Raw genomic sequence first — 20,814 nt, 5'->3', positions numbered from 1 at the left:
TCACAGTGGTACCTATTTATCTACTTGCACTGCTATGCTTTCAAACTGCTAGATTAGCAGAAGCTGAGACAGAGCAACAGGAGTTCACCCCGTTGTGGAGATTCCAACCGCTGACCTTCCGATCGGCAAGCCCAAGAGGTTCAGTGGCTTAGACCACAGTGCCTCCCACGTCCGTGAGGATGTAATTGTAGACAACAAAATAAATTGTTGTTGTTGTTGTTATTTGAGGGCCAGCTACCAAAGCAGAAGCAGGAATCCTGTTCAGTGCAGAGAAAGGCACTGTTGGACTTTCTGAAGAGATTCAGTAGGCTAATTCCCCCTCCCTTCCACTGCAGGAAGAATCCAAACTTGGCTCCTTACTGTTGATTTCCTAAACTGCATTTTTAATCCAGACCTGAGCCACAGCTCCAGTCTTCAAGAAAACAAATCTCAACTGATTTACATGCCCTAGTTATTTATCTTCATTATTTTCTCCTTCACAACAGCAGTCCAAACCTCTGTATTTTCTCACCGGTATTGGATTGCCGAGCTGCAGCCAAATTTTACAGTTGCAGAAGGCATTAGCGACCTGGGCCAGAAGGCACTCCGGCTCTTATTCAAAATACCTCCCCCTCCCCTCATTACAACCCAGCTATTTCCATCATTATAGTAATTATTTGACATGCTATGGTTTTCACACTGACTAGAATGTCTGCCTTTCTTTCCCCCTTCCCCCTGCTTCCTCTTGTTCCATTCTGGGGATGGGGGGGGGAATCCCCACTAAGGTCTGATATAAACAGGACACATTTCTCAGACCTGGGGAGAGACCCATCAATCAACAACGTGCTCTAACACGATACAGTATTATTAGCAGCATTTTGCAAAGCTTGGCTGCAGAGACATGGAGTCTGATCTCTTCATTGTTTCTTGCCAATGCCTTTGTATTCTTCCTTTTTCATCTGGCTGATCCTTTACCTGACTTTTCAACATTATGAGGTTTGTTTGCTTATTTCGAGAAATGCCACAGATGTCCGGAGGATCAAGCAAAGGCTGGTTCCCATCTGACAAACAGGGAGGGTATTTTGCACCACTGAAAAGGTTTATGCTAAATTACCTTACTCTGCAGCAGTTACCGAGCCATCCACCGACTTCCTGAGAATAGTGCCAATCCACAGAATTCAGTGATAGGCCTTGATTGAGAATGGGGTCCACATCCTTGTAGTCACAGGTCATATTTCACTGGCCTGTTTTCACTGGTCTATTTTCTAGACCTTAGGTGATGTGGGGAACAGTCTTCAACTCAGGAGTCACATTCTGTTGTGGGCAATCTTTCAAGGGCCACATACCAAAAGTAGATGGGGCCAGAGGCAAAAAGTGGGAAGAGTGTCAAATGTGATTCTCACCTTAGTACAATAGGCTACATTTTAGCTATGCAGTGTCCAAGCTTTCTACACGTACTGTGATGGCCTGAGATTCGGATTCAGAGGCTGAACCTGAGGGATCCCAGCCTGCGCAGGAGTCCCCGCCTCCAGAACCAGCTGAGCCGGGGCTGGGGCCTGAGCCTGAAGGGTCCTCACCTGTGCTGGGTCCTCAGTTGCAGGCACCATCTGAGTCTGCTCTGGCTCCTGAAGTGATGGAGGACCCATTGCCTGCAGGTGCTCCTCTCCCAGCCCTGTCAGGGGAAGGTGAGGCTGCCTCTGGGTCTGGTAACCCTCCAGTCTCTCCTGAGCTGCAGAGGCTCAGGGCAGAGAGGCGGAGGGAACTAAGTTCCCGCAGGAGGAGTGCTCGCCTCCAGGCCAGGTGAGGCGAGTCACCTGAGGATCGGGGCCACCCTATGCCTCGGGGCAGATAAAAGCCAGCCAGCCCCAGCCCCAGTCCCAAGTTGTGGGAGCAACGTTGGTGGTTGTCAGTTCCTGCCGGAACCCTGCCCTGCACCCAGCCTCGACTTTTACGGACTGCCTTCATTGACCATGGATTGGACTTGGACCTTGCCTCTTGATTAACCCCCAGGAGCAGCACACGTACACACAGTCCTCCAAGCAAGAGGCATTATGACAGTCCAGGAGCACATTTCAGCCAAGCAAACACACTCAAGGATGGCATGCAGCAGGGCCAGTAAGGTGTGGGATTGTAGGGAAGAGGCACAGTCCAGGCAGTGGCGTAGCATGGGGGGGGGGGCCAGAGAGGCAGTAGCCCCAGGCACAAAATTCTGAGAGGGGCACAACCAGGTGCCCCCCACATCAGGTTCCCTTTTCAAGACTGTGTGGCTGATATCTTGCTGCCTTCTAGGGCCACAAGGAGGCAAGTCACACCCAGCCTGGGCCTTTGGGGTTGGGGTGGCACCTCCTTCTCCTCATAACCAGCAAAGGGACACCTGTGCGCCCCGCCCATGTGCTGGCAGAATTGCCAAGCTGAGAAGGCGTGTGGCCACTGCCACCAGCACCTGCAGTCATGTGCCTCGTGGGCTTGGCACCCCGCTCCCAGAGCACACCTTCACCTCAGTTGCCCAGTCCACCAGGGAGCACAACACTTACCGCTCCCTGGGCACCGGCAACCCACACTACACCACTGAGTCCAGGGCACATCCTAGGGGCTAGACAGAGAGGACTGCCTTGAGATTCCAAAACCCTGTTCCTAAGAAGTAGCCAGGTATGGGATACAAGGGACAGTCCTACCAGCAATTGCGACACTATTGCAACACTCATTTAATGGCAATATAATAAAGAACAAGATTTATTTTTTTACCAAAGTCCATTAAAGGCAGCAAATCATAAGCGTTTGCATGCACATATACACAAATGTACAGCAGAGATATAGAAGCAACTTTAGGAAATAAAGGCAGTTGTGATCAGCTTTAAAAACAAACAAACCTGTTATAATTTACTTAGGAGAACACTGTAAGCAGATGAAAGCATTAGCAGGATTTTAATCTCACTTGTAATGCAACAAATACTATGGACAATATGGATAGATATAAAAGATAGACTATGATATATTATGCAGTTGAAAACGTTGACATTAGGACCCGTGGAGGGAATGGGGGGGGGGGAGTCTTAAGATTCAGAGAAATCTCTTTATATGGATAAGTATTTGGTTTTGTTATAAAATTATTTTTGTAAAATCAAATAAAAATGATTTAAAAAATACTAAAAAACAAACAAACCTACCTTCATCCTGGAACACACTAATTCAGAAATTAGTTATTAAAATTTATAATAAAGAACCATATGAAACCAGCCATGCCTCAATGGTAGAGTTTATGTTTTGAACACAGAAGGTCCCTGGTTCAATCCCTGGCATTTCCAGTGACTTAAAGCAGCAGTCCTACACACTGATTTTGCATATGTGCAAAATCTGGGGTCTTGTTGTATTTCGCCATTTCAGTATATAATATAGTGCCAGAAAAGACTGAAATGCTTGTTTGAGTGGTTCCTCCATCCTCTTGGCCATGTCAAAGCTTTTCTGACTTTTTAAGAGGGTGGGGGGAGAGAGAAAAGAATGAGGCCTGGGGACCTCCAAAAAGCTGACAACTGGAAGGTCTATAAACGCTGAAATATGTATGCCTTGGATTGTATTACTGTCTCTGCTGATGTAGATTCAAGAAAGCAAAATGGTCCTCCAGTGCCAAGTAAACTAGCCTCCCATGTTATACAATAGTAAACAGCACTTGTGTGTGACGTGCTGCAGCTGTTGGTGCAAACTCCTCTCCAGTAGGCATGGAAAGTTCTGTGTCTGAAAGGCTGTCACCAGAAATGCCTGACTGGGAAACAAAGATGCAGCGAAACAGGGAAACAAAGGCTGCATTCACATGGAGCAAGGAAACGGATTATCGGGATTCCTTTCCGTCTGGTTTTCAGCCAGGTTCAGGAAAGAAAACTGACTTTGTCATGCTAGTACAGGGGGTGGGCAACATGGTGCCCTCCAAATGTCGATGGACTACAGCTCTCAGCATTCCTGAGGCTCATGGGAGTTGGAGTCCAACAACATGTAGATGACACCCTTCCATATTGCCCTAGGGGAGAACTTGTTCTAGACCTGTGATAGCTGAGGTGGAGCCTTCTATATAGGTTGGGGCAGTGGTCAAGATTGATGGAAACTGTCATCCAGCAACACCTGAAGGGCACCATATTGGCTGTTCCTGTACTTGGAGATGGATGGGGAAATTCACTGCATCATCAACCAGGCTAATCATCTGAACTAATTGCACAGGGAGGATGGTGGTCACCACATTATCATGGGAGAGCTCTGTCAGGTAGCACCGTTCAGCGAAGAGCAAAGAGACTCAAGGTCACTCACTGTGTAAACTTGAAAGAGAGATCTCAGACTGTGGTACGCTGCAGTGTGGTTGATGCACAGTAGACAGTGGTACCTCGGGTTACAGACGCTTCAGGTTACAGAATCCGCTAACCCAGAAATAGTACCTCGGGTTAAGAACTTTGCTTCAGGATGAGAACAGAAATCATGCGGCGGTGGTGCAGTGGCAGCGGGAGGCCCCATTAGCTAAAGTGGTATCTCAGGTTAAGAACAGTTTCAGGTTAAGAACGGACCTCCAGAACGAATTAAGTTCTTAACCCAAGGTACCACTGTACTGGTCTTTGGTGACTGCTCAACATTTAAGGACATGGTCCATGTTAAGTTCAATATGTTCAGGGATGGCCATGCAAGGTCTTTTGCAGGCCTCAGTGGGGGGGTTTTGCCTGATATTTTCTTAAAGTAAAAAGAAAGCCATCGACCTGGCGTGGCAACATATTCTGGATTTAGATGTTAATGAATGATTCACAGAGATCAATACACAAAGAGCACCCTCCCTTTATCTAAGACCAGATGTTAGCAACTCTCCTTTATTCAATATAACAAAACTTACTTCCCCAAAGTGTCAAGGAGCAACAGTGAAGAGCTTTCTTTCTGCAGTCATGTTCTGCAGGAATGCTGGCATCATCATGGACAGCCAGTCCTGGAAACCCTAAACCACCTAGTGATGCAATGCAGTCTGTATAGCCACCCAATATAGAAATTCACAGTAGAGTGGCTGGGAGACAAAAGTGATTGGAGAGAAGAGGGTACATTTGTATTTCTATTGACCACTCAGACCTACTGCATAATATAGGACATAGCAGCTTTCTAGCCGCAGTCCTTGCCTGTTAAAAAGGAATGCATCAGATTCCATATGCCAGTATGATTCTAGAGCAATGAATATGAGTAGGAAAGGAAAGGAAAAGCTGATTGCCAATTTTGAGTTAAAAGCACCCAGACAAATTGCAAATACAAATAGAATTGTGCTCAACTGTTTTTTTTTAAATCAGAAAATAACTCAGTTAACTTTGACCCCAGTTCTGAGCCAAGTCAAACTAAGGCTGGATCTCGATACATCAAAGAAGCATTTCAGTTAAATGTCTTGTAAATTTAAATAGGGAAAACAGGTAGAGAAAAACAGAACCCTACAGCGCCATCTGGTGACACAATGTTATAGCACATACAGTGGTACCTCTAGATATGAACGGGATCCGTTCCAGAGCCCCGTTCTCATCTAGAGGTAAACGTAACTAGCAACGGCACGCATCGCTTTTCGCCACTTCTGTGCATGCACGTGACGTCATTTTGAGTGTCTGCGCATGCTCAAGCGGCGAAACCCGGAAGTAACGCGCTCCGTTACTTCCGGGTCGCCGCGGAGCACACTCAACTCGAAGCGTATTCAACCCGAGGTATGACTGTATACAATACATATAAATTGCTTTTTCTTTATGAATTTAGCTGAGTCCCAAGACTGCGTTGCTCTGTGCAGTGGTACAGATAGGTGATTTTAGACTCTAGGCTTGGTGGTGATAGGAGGGACATACATGCCTTCTTTACATGGTAATATGTCTAGCTTCTCCTGCTTGTTGTGTTTGTTGGATAGCCCTCCTGCTCATTCTGCTGAATGAGGCACCAGGCTTTTGCCCAACCAAAGGGCTGCCTTTATGGCACCAGTGATCCCTTATGAGAGACTCTGCTACAATCTGTAGAGTGAAGAATCTCTTCAGGCAGTAACTTCAGCTCTTCACATTGCCCCAAGCAAATGCTGTCCTGCAGCCAGTTTTCGGCATGTTGGGCTGCATGTCATTAAAGCCCCGAGCCATCAAATTCTGTCCAGCACGATCTGCCTCTCAGCAGACAGTTCTCACCAACAGCATCTCTAATAAAGAAGGATACAAAATACAAGATGCCCTTCCACCAAATCTTGGCCCCAAACCTCTTTCCACCATTAGTCATAAATGATAATTTCAGAAGGGCTGGCGCTTGGTGGGATATTCCTGTTACTCCCTCCTCCCTTTCCCATTTATGAGGCAAGATGTTGAGCAGAAAACAGAGTGGTATTATTATTATTTTTTGCCATTGGGGAATCTCCCAAAATTATTCATAGACCCTGCAAGGAGAGGGGTTCACAACACAGACACACAGTGCAGCAGACTAAATAATGCGCTCAGTCAAATGTCCAGAGTTTTCCTTGGCATCTGGTAGTGTCTAGAAACTTGGCGAACCAACCCTCTTGTCCACCCCCCATCTTGACGCTTCTTCACAGTTCCCAAAGGCAGATAAAGAACTACAGTTATGATGCATGGAAAAACAAACAAGAGGAACTCTACAGCCAGGTGTGCCTTTCCTGCGCTGTGCCCTGAAGGACAGCAACCAGTCTGAAGAGCAACACAGAATACTGGGAGGTCCAGCTGACGTAGCTAATTCTACTTCATGAAGTCGGTCTCTGTATTTTAGCACTAAATGCCCTGTTTCAGAAGCGCATAGGAAGAACCAATCAGGTCTAGCACCCTGTTCTCCAGAGTGGCCAACCAGAGGGAAAGCAGGACACAGGGGCCATTGCCTTCTTCTGTTGTTGTCCCCCAGTGAATGGAGGCTGGTCCATTAGGGTGAATCGGGTGAAGGGCAGCCCCACCATTAGGCAGGATGAAGCAGCCGCCTCAGGCAGCAGATGCTGAAGGACAGCAGCAGTATCTCCCTGGCTCTAGCTTCTGTTGGAGGACAGAGCTGTGCTTGCCACACAAACTGGCCTGTGGGCCAAAACTAGCCTGCTGCTTCAGATGCAGTGGAGGACTCTATCCCATCAGCAGTGTTGAAGGCATAGTCAACCTTCAACCTTCATAGTCTAGCCAGCTTCTGTATGTGGAGCAGGGAGGTGGGAGCCATCTTGTCCTCTGCCATAGGTGGCAAAAGATCATGATTCAGCCTTGAATCTGCTCAACCAACCCCATCTGCCCTCACCCATCTCCCTTCTTATTTACATCCAGTCCAGAGGGTGGCATTGCCTGTCAACTTCCTCCACCTTTGTCACAGTGTTCTCCTTGGAGAATAACATATCTTATCACTGAAGACCAGCCCCCACTGTCACCAGTGACTGGCATTCAGAGTCATGATGCTTCGGATCATGGCTGTAGCATCCAGCCATTGTGACTCGTAGCCAATGGTAGCCAGATCCTCCTTCAATTTCTCTAGACCACTGTTAAACATCACATGATTACTGTTGCTTGATTTTAAGAAAATAACTTTAAGGCACGGTGACAGAAAGTCATCAATGTCCCTGCATCGTTGCAGTAATACTGAAGGGAATATTCTTTTTCTACTGCTGCACAGCAGAAAACGTGAACGTTAATTAATGACTCTAAGTCCCTATGCACTCCCTCCAGCAAGCTTCCGGCTGAAGCAGCCAAAACCTTAGCCCTCAATAAATAATGCATTCCCCTAAACTAGGCCCATTGAGGATGTGTCAGAAAGATGGACATTGGTGGTTGTAATGCGGATGGGCAGCACAGAAGGAAAAGTTTGAATGTCCAGTGGTCCTGACAGGCAGGAGCGAGCATTATGAATAATCAAGATATGAAAAATGACAGGTTCCCCAAAGCCTTGGTTTTTTCCACTGGTTTCATATACTGTGTTGCAGAGCAATGGGATCTGCCTTCCCAGTTTGTCGAACAGGTGTGCCGTACATAGGGCTGAAGAGAAATTCAATTCCGTTAGGATTCTGATGCAAACCAACCTAATTCACACTTTCTGAAACCAAATATGAACTGAAGCACAGATGCCCTTCAGAATTTGCATTCTCCAAAGTCTTCAATGCAGTTCTCCAACCAAATAATTTGTACATAAAAGTGTATATAAGGATAAATGTACATATTAGTGAAAATAACATATAAGATGGGTTGGACTGGGAAGAATTGCTTGCAAAAAAAATGTGCATTCCAAAAAAGTTCCCATACTAAAATGTGTGTATTGGGGACATTTGTATGAAAATGCTGGTGAATTTTCATGAAAATAAATGGAGAATGAAGTTAAAAATGGAAAGATAAGAAACTGGGTAAAACTGAAATTGATGAATTTCTTCATCTTTAGCCTTACACAGAAAATGGTAGAACGTTTTGAAGCCATACAGCAGGAGTCATAGCTTTTACTGAAAATATTTCTTTGTGAAAGCATTTTTCTGTTCATACTGCAGCCACAAATCTCATTATTTCCATAGTGGCATTTGCTATTTACTGAAGTTGAGCTGGAATGTCTAACCATTTTTCTACAGGTGTTTTCGGCCTCTGCACTTTTGGGCAATTTTATGGCATCTCTTGTGAAAATATTTGCTCATTCGTTTATATGGTCCTCATCCTCAAGGACACCATCATGAAACCAAATCCATTTGATTACATCACCATGTGACATCATCACATTCATTATGCGATCCTCTTTGATTGAAAGTACTCATGTGACTGAGACAGGAATAAGAATATAAATATAACTAAGGTAAAGGTAAAGGTACCCCTGCCCGTACAGGCCAGTCGTGTCCGACTCTAGGGTTGTGCGCCCATCTCACTTAAGAGGCCGGGGGCCAGCGCTGTCCGCAGACACTTCCGGGTCACGTGGCCAGCATGACAAGCTGCATCTGGTGAGCCAGCGCAGCACACGGAAACGCCGTTTACCTTCCCACTAGTAAGCGGTCCCTATTTATCTACTTGCACCCAGGGGTGCTTTCGAACTGTTAGGTTGGCAGGCGCTGGGTCCGAGCAACGGGAGCGCACCCCGCCGCGGGGATTCGAACCGCCAACCTCATGATCGGCAAGTCCTAGGTGCTGAGGTTTTACCCACAGCCCCACCCGCGTCACCCATGTCCCTCTATAAATATAACTATGACCCCATAAATACTTACTAGGGTCTAAGTCTCATTGAAGTTACTGAGGCTTCCTTATACATGAGCATGAGCATGATTGTTCTATGCACAACCACCTTGAGTGCCTCTTTTGGAAGAAAGATACAATGAAAATGTATGAATAAATAAATAAATATATAAATTAAGTGTGACTCTGAAACGTCTTCCATATTGCTGAAGTACTTAACTTTTTTTACACCCTTATAGAGGTCAGCAAACAAAATTATTCTTTAAATATATTTATAGGGAAATCCAAGGCCCCCATTGTCTATATCAGGAGTGGCAAACCTCCAGATATTTTTGGACTCTCAACTTGCATCAGGCCTAGCCAGCACAGCCAATAGTCAGGCGTGACTATTGGCAACATATGGCAACATATGGGTGGCCAAACATTAGTTAGTTAAGTGCTTTAAAAAATGTGATAATATCTGGATATAGCTGGCTGAATAGAGACGCAATTCTTTGAGTTTCTGACATTTTTAAGATAGATCCAATTTGGATGGCATGCTTCACTGAAAAGCATGTCCGTATTGTTAAACAGGCAGCAAAAGTAAGCAATTCCTGAGCCCTTGCTGAGTTCTGAAATCTAGTGCAAACAATCCAAGTCGTCATTGTGTGTGTGTGTGTGTGTGTGTGTGTGTGTGTGTGTGTGTGTGTGTGCACGCGCGCACACACAATTTCTCTTAAGTGCAATATTAGCTGCTCTTAGGACTCTTGCAACCAGCTCATTCAACAGGGAGAAGACAACCAGACTGATTAGCTAAATTTATTTATGATGACAAAAGGAAAATCATGAAAAACCCACATTGCACATGGTAATTTATTCCTGATAAGTAGTAAATCAGCAGGATTTCCTTGCCCACATAGGGCCTGTAGTTAAATAATTAATGATAAATAACGAGCCTTGTGTGTGTGTTTTTTTAAAATAAAAAAAGTTTGCAATGGTTTTGGAACTATTATTTATACATGAGTTCATTTGACAAATTTGCATGCTGTTTATAATAATGATAACCCAGTGATAACCCAGTGTCCTTGCTGCGTTACAAAGTGTGGGGCTGATAATCTTAGTCATTCCTGTGGTTCATGTTCAGGCTATCCTCAGCCAGGTTAAAATAATTATTCACTCCATGCAAGGACTTTTGTGCATGCAGAATTAATATATTATCATGGAGGAGGGCCAATTCACCTCAGTGCTTATGGCTATGCTGTCCAGTGGCTCGCAGTTCATTTTCAGGCCTAATTTTAAGTACAAGTTTTAGCCTTATAAGCCCTAAACAACTTGGCACAGATCAAACTTGGACCAGAATAACAACTCAAACCAAAATGACACTAAGTCAATCTGAAAGAGGTCTCATTGTCATAAAAAATAATATTTTCATTAAGAAGACTATGTATGTATCTTGCAAGCTTTAGTCTGGTAGGTGCCCACTACAAATTATTGCAAAGGCAGATTCTGACTTCCTCCATTCTCCCAATTAACCTCCATCTCCAGGGCTCAGTGGTGGGATGGAGTACAGAGGAAGAATCAACCACTCCTCCCATCCTGTGACATCACCAGGGGCTTCTCCTAGGTCTCAGGTTTGGGCCCTCGGGGTCTGGGATGCTCCTGACCTGACCACCCTAGTCTAAAGTGGTTTCACAGTACTTTAAATGTATGGTGTGAATGTGGCCTTAGACTCCTGACTTTTATGAGGCTGGAGGCAGCTATTTAGGTCATAATACTTATTACTTTACTTACTTCAAAATGTGATGAGCCAGCCCTGCTGTTTGGTGGAGATCTCGGGCACATTTTGCTGAGTGGGGTCTTGGGAATCTGCCCCCAAATCTGTGGTGACCTGGGACTCAGGCTCAGACTCGGAACCAGAGGAGTCTCAGTCCACACCAGATCCTTTGCCTCAGGCGGCATCTGGACCAAGTCTGGGGCCTGATTCTGAAGAGCCCCAGTCTGCACAGGTTCCCCTCAAACAAGCACCAGCTGGGCCAAGTGAGGGGCCTGAGCCTGCCCTGGCTCCAGATGCAGGAATTAGCTTGTTGCCTTCAGCTGGGATATCACTTATAACTGCTCCACTACCAGTTGGGTCAGGAGAGGCTGAGGTGGCCTCTGGGTCTAGTAACCCACTGACATCTCTCAAGCTGCAGAGACTAAGGTCTAAGAGAAGGAGAGACCTGAGTACTCACAGGAGGCGTGCTCGCCTTCGGGCGAAACAGGGAGGTGAGTCACCAGGAGATCAGGACCGGCCGTTACCCCGACAGAGATAAAATGCTGTCGGACCCTGCCCCAGGTTGTGGGAGCAACATTGCTGTTTGCTAGAACCTACCTGACCTAATCTGGTTTCCTGCCTTGACCCTGTCGTCGGACTGACTCCTCATGGAATCCTTGGATTCGGGACCGGACCTGGACCGCATTGCTCGGGGGCCAGCACAAAATCCTGGCCTAATGATATCTCTCATTAGGACAAATCTAGTGTCAGGGACAGGGCAGAGGAGGAATGGTGGAGACCGCCTCCCCAGCCTGACCCTTCCAGAGAAGATGACGACAGTTCAGAATTACAACAGGGGTTTGAGGAAGGTCACAGCTCAGAGGAAGATGAGGGGGGAAACTGGGAAATAATGGGAGAGGAGGGGGAGGCAGAGCCGGAGCAGCTGGCTGACATGTTATCACTAGAAAGTATTCCAGACTCACCATCTCCCAGAACCCGGCGTACCTTAAAAGTAGGAGAGCAAAGAGCTTGAAGACAGATGGCCCTAAGCAGCAGCCATAGAGGGGATGGTGCTGTTGACGAATGAGGAAGTGGGAGAAAAGGGGAGTGGAGCTTTACTTGGGACAATGCCATTATTCCAAGAGGCTGCATTCCCAAGCCTCTCTCTGTAAACATTGAATAAAAAGCAGGTGGTAAGGATTTTTCCTTGTCTTATCCGTTCCTGGCAACCTGCCGTGGGGGTTGGTTCCTCTGCCACCTGACAACTAGCAGCACAGCTGCAAAATTTCTTATTTTATCTGAGAGTAGGTCTTCAGCACTTCATTGTTTCTCTCTCTCTCTCTGACTATAAAGAGGTAAACTCTGTGCACACTCCCTTTATGCCATCAGCATCTATAAAGTTAAAAGTGCGGATGGAAAACTACCTTCTTTTTAATCGTCTCATCACAGTCTTGTTCTTCCTTCTTAGCTTGGCATCTACTGACTTGCCTTAAAGAAAGGAGTAAAAAGATAAACATTACGAAAAGGAGAAAAAAACACAGAGACATAAGATACATAACTGTCAAAGCTCCCTGCACCTGCTGTTTATTGATTCTAGATGAGAAGGTTGTGTGTGTGTTTTTCCCTCGAGAATGTCTTTCCTTTTGGGAGTAAATATTACTGAGATTCTAAAGATCTGCCTGTATTAAACAATTTGGCAGTAGTGACTCTTATCTCAATTGTTATCTATAAATTAGAAAGGGATTAGGCTCCTATCCCAGTGGAACAAGTCTGAAAAGTGGGTGGGGACACCCACCTGTCAAGCATGAGGGTGTCATGACTCATGAGGCTTTGACAAGTTCCAAACCCCAATTGATGAATTCTTAGATTCCAATATAAACCCACTGAAGTAGTCAATGGTGAACTGACCCCCTTGCATGATTCACAAGCCCAGCAGAATGAAAACTCTTGCAGAAGCATCCCATTATGAAATTTTGAATCATCTCTCTCTCTCTAGCTCATACATAATGTTGAAGTGACCTAAAGGGCATTCCTTGGGCACTGTCTAGCCAACCACATGACCCCCTTTTTCCTCCCCATGAATCACCATGATATGTGTGGCACCTTGGCTCCTGATTGGCCAGAATGGATGCCTCCTGACTTTGGCTGCTTAGTCATGCTAACTGCACAGACCACACACAAAACAGACATTCACTCACAATAAATCTCATTTTTATTAGGACTATATTAGGACTTTTAGTGCACTAGAGACAGCACTCATTATTCATAAGGAATCATGAGCAGGATGGATTAATAGCACAAACTGGCTAATTATGGGTTCAGTGGCATCTTTATGAAGTACTAGTTTCTATGTTCCTAGCAGTCACAAGATTGTATCTTCTGCTGAGCAGAAACTTCTCAGAAGACATTTTTGTGAGAGCATTTCTGAGTGCTTTCTTTTTCTCATGACCCCCTTCAGGAACAGAAAGCAACCGCACAGATGTGTCTCTAAACATTCTCCACCATATTTTTTTGTGACAGCTTCCATTTCTCCCCAATATCCCCTAAAATGGGGTTGCCATACGTCTGGAATTTCCCAGACATAGCCAGAATATGGCAGTCAAAAACAGTGTCCGGGCGGAAATTTCTGAAATGTCTGCAACCCAAACTCAACAACTCTGGGCAGAACTAAAAAAGCTCAGCAACTATTGTGTCTGGATTTTCACCTTTTGAAATTAGGCAACCCTACCTAAAATGACACTAGGGCCACATTCACACCATATGTTTAAAGCACTCTAAGACCACCATGACTTCCCCCAAAGAATTCTGGGTGCTGAGAGTTGTTAGGAGTTGTTAGAAGACCCTTATTCCTTCACAGAGCTACAATTTCCAGAGTGATTTAACAGTCAATCCTTCTTCACAGGGAACTCGGGGAATTGTAACTCTGTGAGGGGAATAGGGGCTCTCCCAGAGTTCTTTTAGGGACGCCATACCTGTTTAGAATGGTATCAGAGTGCTTTCCATGTATGGTTTGGATGTGAGCTACGTCTGGGGCTTTGTGGAAGATGCAAAACTGGTGGCATGGCTGCCAGGATAGTAGCTGCTGCCACTGACATGGCTGCTGCTGACAGTGTTGAGCCCTATCCACTAGAGCCTGTTGGAGAATTTCTCCTCTCTCTGGAGGAATCTCAGTGAAATGGTCCCCCCGGTTTCTTTGCTCATACATAGGGTGGAGAATTTTGAGCATTCGTTTCCTGCACAGCTCGAATGGCAGTAGCTCAGCAGTTCAGCAGCGTAACATACAACTCCTGTCTGATTGAAACTATGGGCACTCCAAATAAAATGAGTGATCCACTAAATTCTGCTGTTATGCAAGCCCCATTGAGATGTTAATTAGGCTGATTGTATAGTTTTCCACACGTATCAGATTGCGGCAAGTACCAATTACATTTTAAATACAGAGCCCATCCCAGTAAAATTATTTCTGTGTTACACGAAATTCTATTTATAAACAGCCATAAACATCTGCTGACGTAAGCTCTAAATGATGCCCCAGAGGTGCTGCAGTGGATGATACAGCCTTGGGGTGTTTCAGACATTTGGATAGGCAACAATGTCCTGTGGTTGGAAGCAAGTGTACATGCATGCACACTGCCTCCAAGGAAACCTAGCACACTTTTCACTTTTCATTGTCCAATGGAGAACAGCTGTCTAAGAGTAGGACTACATGTTACTCTCAACAAATGAATGTAGCCTGGCCCTGCCTACTGAAAATCCTCAAGGCTCCTCTGCCTACAGACAAAGAAAACTGGAGCAGATCTAAATCCCACACATAGGGAAGGAAGTATCTGTCATCAACTTTCTTTGTCTGTTGTTTATTTCTCAAGAGGCAGAGTTGGGCCACTCCCATGTGGTGAGCATAGTGTGTAGCCTAGCTCTGTTATTAAATAAAGAGTAATATGTAAACATGTCCTCATTAACATCAAATGATTTTCCTGGAAGCCCCTTTCTGATGTGCAGATATCCACCTTTTTATCCATAATATTTGCTTCCAGTTGTTTTGCCCTATTGGCTGCTCATTAATGCCAAGGGTGCTTCCCAAACAAAGGAATGCACACAGCAGATGGTTAACTCTTGATTTTACAAAGAAAACACAGTCACTCCTACAGCTCTGGATAACTACGGACAGCAATCTAGTGTCTAGGCAGCTGTTCCCTGGTCTGCACTCTGTGGAGCAGTTGCAGCAACAGGGGACCACTCCCTCTCCACCAGTTTATGTACTTCCCCCAGCAGGCTGCGTTCATGTAGCCAGAGACTGTGCCTGTGTGACAACTTCCTTTGCTCTCACCATTTCAATCCTCTCCTGGTTCTGGGAGACAGTAGTGCAGAAGAGGGTGGGAAAGCACTTGGCTCTTCACTTGCCTGAGCCGCCTCTTCCTCCTCTTCTTCTGACCCATCCTATACTCCACACTCCAGCTCTGAAGCTTCTCCAGCCTCTGACTCTTGCCTCCTGGGCGGAACAGTTCACCACAAATTACTGACCTCTCTCCTGAGCCAGACTCCAGCCCCCGTTCCCCTGGTACAGTGGTACCTCGGGTTACAGATGCTTCAGGTTACAGACGCTTCAGGTTACAGACTCCGCTAACCCAGAAATAGTACCTCGGGTTAAGAACTTTGCTTCAGGATGAGAACAGAAATCGTGCGGTGGCAGCGGGAGGCCCCATTAGCTAAAGAGGTACCTCAGCTTAAGAACAGTTTCAGATTAAGAACGGACCTCCAAAACAAATTAAGTTCTTAACCCAATCGCCCATCCTTGACGATTAATCACAATTTCATACACAACAATTCTCTCTTCTTCCTAGAGTGGTCCCAACCAATCAGCGAACATGTAGTGACGATGATGATATGATGCCAGGACCTGTAGAGCTTTTGCTCCCTGGGGTGAAGGACAGGATGGTGCCCATTGACCCATTCCAACATGCAGAAGCTGACCACAATGGCAGCTGAATCCTATTTCAGCACTGGAAATGGAATTGCATCCTCCACCACGTCTGGGGGCAAAAGGCTACATTTGAGGTAGCTGCATGGCACACACAGCTGTAAAATCCTGGTATTTGCTGCTTTCCACCTCCCAGCATCTGTTGCATGAGGTGACTGTCCCACTGTCTTATGGTGGAGTAACCCAGCATCATACAGTCAGATGACATGGTGACATTGAAAGCAAATGAAGGCAAATGAAAGCAATTTAGTGAGTGGGAAATTTGTGGTTTTGACCAATCAATGATTATGTAGTGAAAATGATGGCATTACTGAGGGTAAGTGTTCAGGGCAAGGCTTCTCAATACATTTGTCCCTTTCACGACAATCCATGAAAATATTCTGGAAGAGAAGAGAGTTTGGATTTGATATCCCGCTTTATCACTACCCGAAGGAGTCTCAAAGCGGCCAACATTCTCCTTTCCCTTCCTCCCCAACAACAAACACTCTGTGAGGTGAGTTGGGCTGAGAGACTTCAAAGAAGTGTGACTAGCCCAAGGTCACCCAGCAGCTGCATGTGGAGGAGCGGAGACGCGAACCCAGTTCCCCAGATTATGAGTCTACCGCTCTTAACCACTACACCACACTGGCTCTCGAGAAATAACTTTTGGTACCGACAAAACTGCTTATGTAAACTATCCCCCTGTTGACTCCAACCCTGACTGTGAGGATTTCTCATTGGGTATTATGCACATTGTTTGCAATGTGAGCCTTTAGAACAAATAACAAACAGATAGCCCAAGCATCCGACATTGCTTGCTTTATAAAAGATGAGGAGGAAGCTATAAAAAAGAACACTGGCTATGGTTTATCTCACTGAACATCATAACATAGCAATGGGCTATTAATTATCCTTCCATACTATAAATGTCTGGAGCAATTTTATAAATATTTTCATTTGTCAAAGAAACACTTGCACAACATCGTTGCTGTCATTAATCATTTTTTAGAAAACCCATCATGAGCTGCCTCTCTTTCTCATTTTCTCCGAGAACTACTCGGAGAAAGTATGAAGTGCTGGAAATTCCCACACACCATTTTCAATAGGCAATATACATGTTGATTAGATGATCATCTTGTTTGTGCTTTGGGTTTTTGGGGCATTAAAATTCAGCTGTGCTACAGACTGAAAATGTAAGAGGAAACTCCAAATAATGGAGTGCGCTCAATTTCTCTTTTGTATTCATAAAATCCCAGTGCAGTGGGAGAGGGTCACCAACATTGCTCTCATCATGACTGAGAAACATCTGGAGAAGGTGTTAAGCTATCCCAAACAACCAAACAACTATTAGGAGCCACTAGGGGCTGAACCAGGAACCCACAGGCCTTTGGCTTCTGTCCTATGAAGTCAGGACTACAGAAGGGAATATTTCCTGGGATATGAAATGTTTCTAGCTTATGGGCCTTTGTGACATCAGCAGTCAGTTGCCCAACCCTCTCCCAGTGCCATCTTTCCTATTTGTATGCTTGAAAATTCCAGACTTTGGCTTAAAAAAACCAAATCTGAGCCATACTCAGTTAAAAACTTTACATTTGGTGGAAATCTTGCAGCAGCAATAACTCATCATCATTATGAATCACATATGCTATAGGTAGAAAGAAATAAACAGGGAAACAGACTGTGTGTTTATGCAACTCTCAACAAAAGTTCCACCATGTTATATGCACTGGAACAATGATGGACTCATCCTTCTCTAGACTAGGAGAAAACTTGTCAGATAGCCACAGCTGAGACCACCAATCAAAGAGAAACTGCATTGAACTCAATGCGTTGTGTCTTGAGAAAGGTCTCCTAAACAGTCTGCATTGCACAAATGCCTGGCTTATCATTGAGTACTCTTGGCCAATTCAACTCTTTTCATAGCACTGTCTGGCCTTTGTCAGGCCGTATTGTTTATTGTTGTTGGAGCTTGGAACAAACACCCAGCACCCTTCAGTGAAGCACAGATAAGGTGAAAAATACATTGACCTCGTGTGAGATTGAGAAAAAGGAACCTTCTTAAAAATAAGAGACTAACTCCTCAGATGATTCAACAGCTCGGCACTTCCCCCATGCATCTGGCACAATTTGCAGTTTCCATCAACAACAGGGATGGGAACATGTGGGCTCCAACTCCAAGAATCCCTGGTCTTTAGCCATGCTAGCTGGGGCTGATGGGATTTGCAGTCCAATGCTGTCTGGAGGGTCACATGTTGCCCATCCCTGAGCCTCAATTTACCATACTAAGTTAAACAGAGGATTATCCACCGTGCTTTCTAGACATGGTCCATGCTTTAAAATGCCATGTCTGAGTGCCCCTTTCCTCCATGAAAACTCACACTTTAAAGCTGAAATAGAGCAAGAGTTTTGCAAGGAAGCCATGAGTTTTCTAGGGTTCTCTTTTGAATATTTTTTTTTTTTAAGCCCTGCACTGCTCACAGCAACTCAAAGCATTTCCGCCGAAGTTCCAACTTGCTGCACTTTGTAGAATTCCTTGGGAGTGATGTGACACAATGAGATGTGATGTTGCATCACTTCCTTTTTTTACATATAATTCATCTTTATTGGTTTTTCAATTGATTCACAGATATCTTTTTCATACTTGTTAACATCTATAATAAACAAATAAAATCTCTGAACATTCTGTTGTCAAATGTGTGCATAAATAAAGTTTTTAAAAGTATTATGTTACTTGTCTACTTGTTCTGTTACTTTGTTTGCATCAGACTTCCCTCCTCCCTTTACTTGGGTTTTTAAAATTCTACGTTGTATGCCTTTCCAATTGTATCCATTCTACTATTTACCATAGTTTACGCTGTTTCCACTAGTTATATTCACAAGAGTCATTCTAGCCCAGGCCCCCCCCAAAAAAAATAGCCACAGTAATCTTTCAGATTATTATTTTTTAATTTACTTCCAGGCACTGTGAAGAGCATGGGGCTTCATCTTTTGAAAGTGAGGGGAAATGGAAAACATTTGGGCACCTTGTAAGATTAAGCAAAGTAAGCAGGCACAAGAAAATTTCAGGAGAATTTGTTTTTCTCCCCCTCACCCCCCAAAAAATGGTTCCCAGGAAGGGCTTTGTTTCATGCCACTCACACAGCGAATGGTAGAAAGAGAGCTGGCTGAAATGCTGTGGACTGGCTCTAGTTTCAAGGTGTTGTGTTTGAAATGATGTGAACTAGTCAGCTAATTCTGCTTTTGAAACAGAAAGGTAAACCAGGGCATTAGCTGCAGCCTCATCACCTCGTTTAAAATAATGTGTCCGGGTGTTCCATGGATATAAGTGATGGCACATATCCTTTGTGTCCCAATCCAGTTCTGGGATATACCTGAGCTGAAGCAGACTCCTGTGGATGCAGAAACCTGATGCATATGCAGTTCCTGCCGTACTTCAGCAGCCAAGGGTGCAAGTACATGATCTTGCCAGAGATTCAATGATATCACCAATACCTCTAAGAGAGGAAATAGGAGACTGATTTAGTGCACCTAGCATCTTCCCTCACCTAACCCCCTCCCTGGAGGTCTCTGATAGCTTGAGAATACTTTATTTGAAAACCCTAGCTGCTGGATCAGGGCCAGGTGATGTATATTTGAAAATTCAGTCCTAGATATATATATATATATTAAGCTTTCTGCTCAATTAATTTGGTGACTAACAGCCTCCTTTGCCTTTCAGAACATTTCCCCATTTTCCCTCTCTCCACCAAGCATACTGTGTGTGACAATGTAAATGTCGAAAAGGTTGGATATTTCAGATCCTTAAGTTTCCTGCGGGAGGGGAAAAATGCGTTTTTCTTTTCCTTACAAAAAGAGATACGATTACCAAGCACTCCATGCTGTTTGACATTCTCCCTTGCTTGTGTTTTCTGTGACAGTTGATGGCTGCAATTTGCAGGGCATTTTGAGATGCAATGTGAGGGGCCTATTATGATGTCTGGCCTTATTAAGGCTTCTCGTGGAAAAAATGAAGGTGATAGATGTCTTCATAATGGGCCTAAATGGGGTATAATTTCATATGGCCTTGATGTGAAGACCACTAAGAGTGAGTGAACTCATTTAAGCCTCTAATAAAGAAGAGATGTTGGTGTATAATAACCTTAAGGGAAGGAAGACGGATAATGAACAGTGTTTCACAATGTGCCTTGGCTAGCCACAGTTTACCTAGATGATAAAGGCTACCCCATAAACAGCATGCAGGCCAATGGGACAGACCTAATTTTCTGGTCTCTTTTCTTATAAATCAGTAACCTATTTTGCCTTTACGGGGAAGGCTTTGGAAGTGCTCCCCCCCTTTTTTTTTTACAAAGTGTCAGTATGTGCACTCATGGACCAAGATTGTTGCCTCAATGAGATCTCTCAAAGCTAAATCTCTGAATAGGAGTTGAGTACATTTTGGTGCCAGTTCCAGCACGTATTATTCACTACTAGAACCACTTATAAATTGCTCCCCAAGAGTCAATACATCACCAAAAAAGAGCACAAAAGAGGACGCAGTCTGCAAAATAAAATAAAGTAAAATAAATTTAGAAATAATGACTAGAATTTAAATAGAAATGCAGTACATCTCACCATAGTAGAGAAGGCTGTGATGAGGTAACCTGCTCAGTCAGCTCTCCACATGTGAAGAGTTGATGAGCAATTTCCAAGCCTCATCTCTCGCTTCTTATACATCTTTATTTTTAAACCAGACTAGGACCAGGACTCATGGGCCACCCTGGCTGTGACACACCCCAAGCAACAGGATTTGCCTTCCTAGCAACCCTGATTAGTTTTCATTCTGATTAGTTTTTACTGAGTGGAAACATGACACTTGGTTCAGATGCCTGGAAACGGTGAAGGTGGATATTTAAGTAAGCTACCCTTATCTTGCTGGTGCATTAGTTAAAAAAGCAAGAGACTGCCAAGCAAACAGTTCCAGCAAGCTCTTCTTTGAGCACAGGGCATTCCAGTCACTG

This window comes from Podarcis bocagei, assembly GCF_964188305.1.
Source record: "Podarcis bocagei genome assembly, chromosome: 12".
NCBI classification, from domain to species: Eukaryota; Metazoa; Chordata; class Lepidosauria; order Squamata; family Lacertidae; genus Podarcis; species Podarcis bocagei.
The sequence above is the reverse complement of the archived record's forward strand: the minus strand, read 5'-3'. Positions refer to the sequence as shown.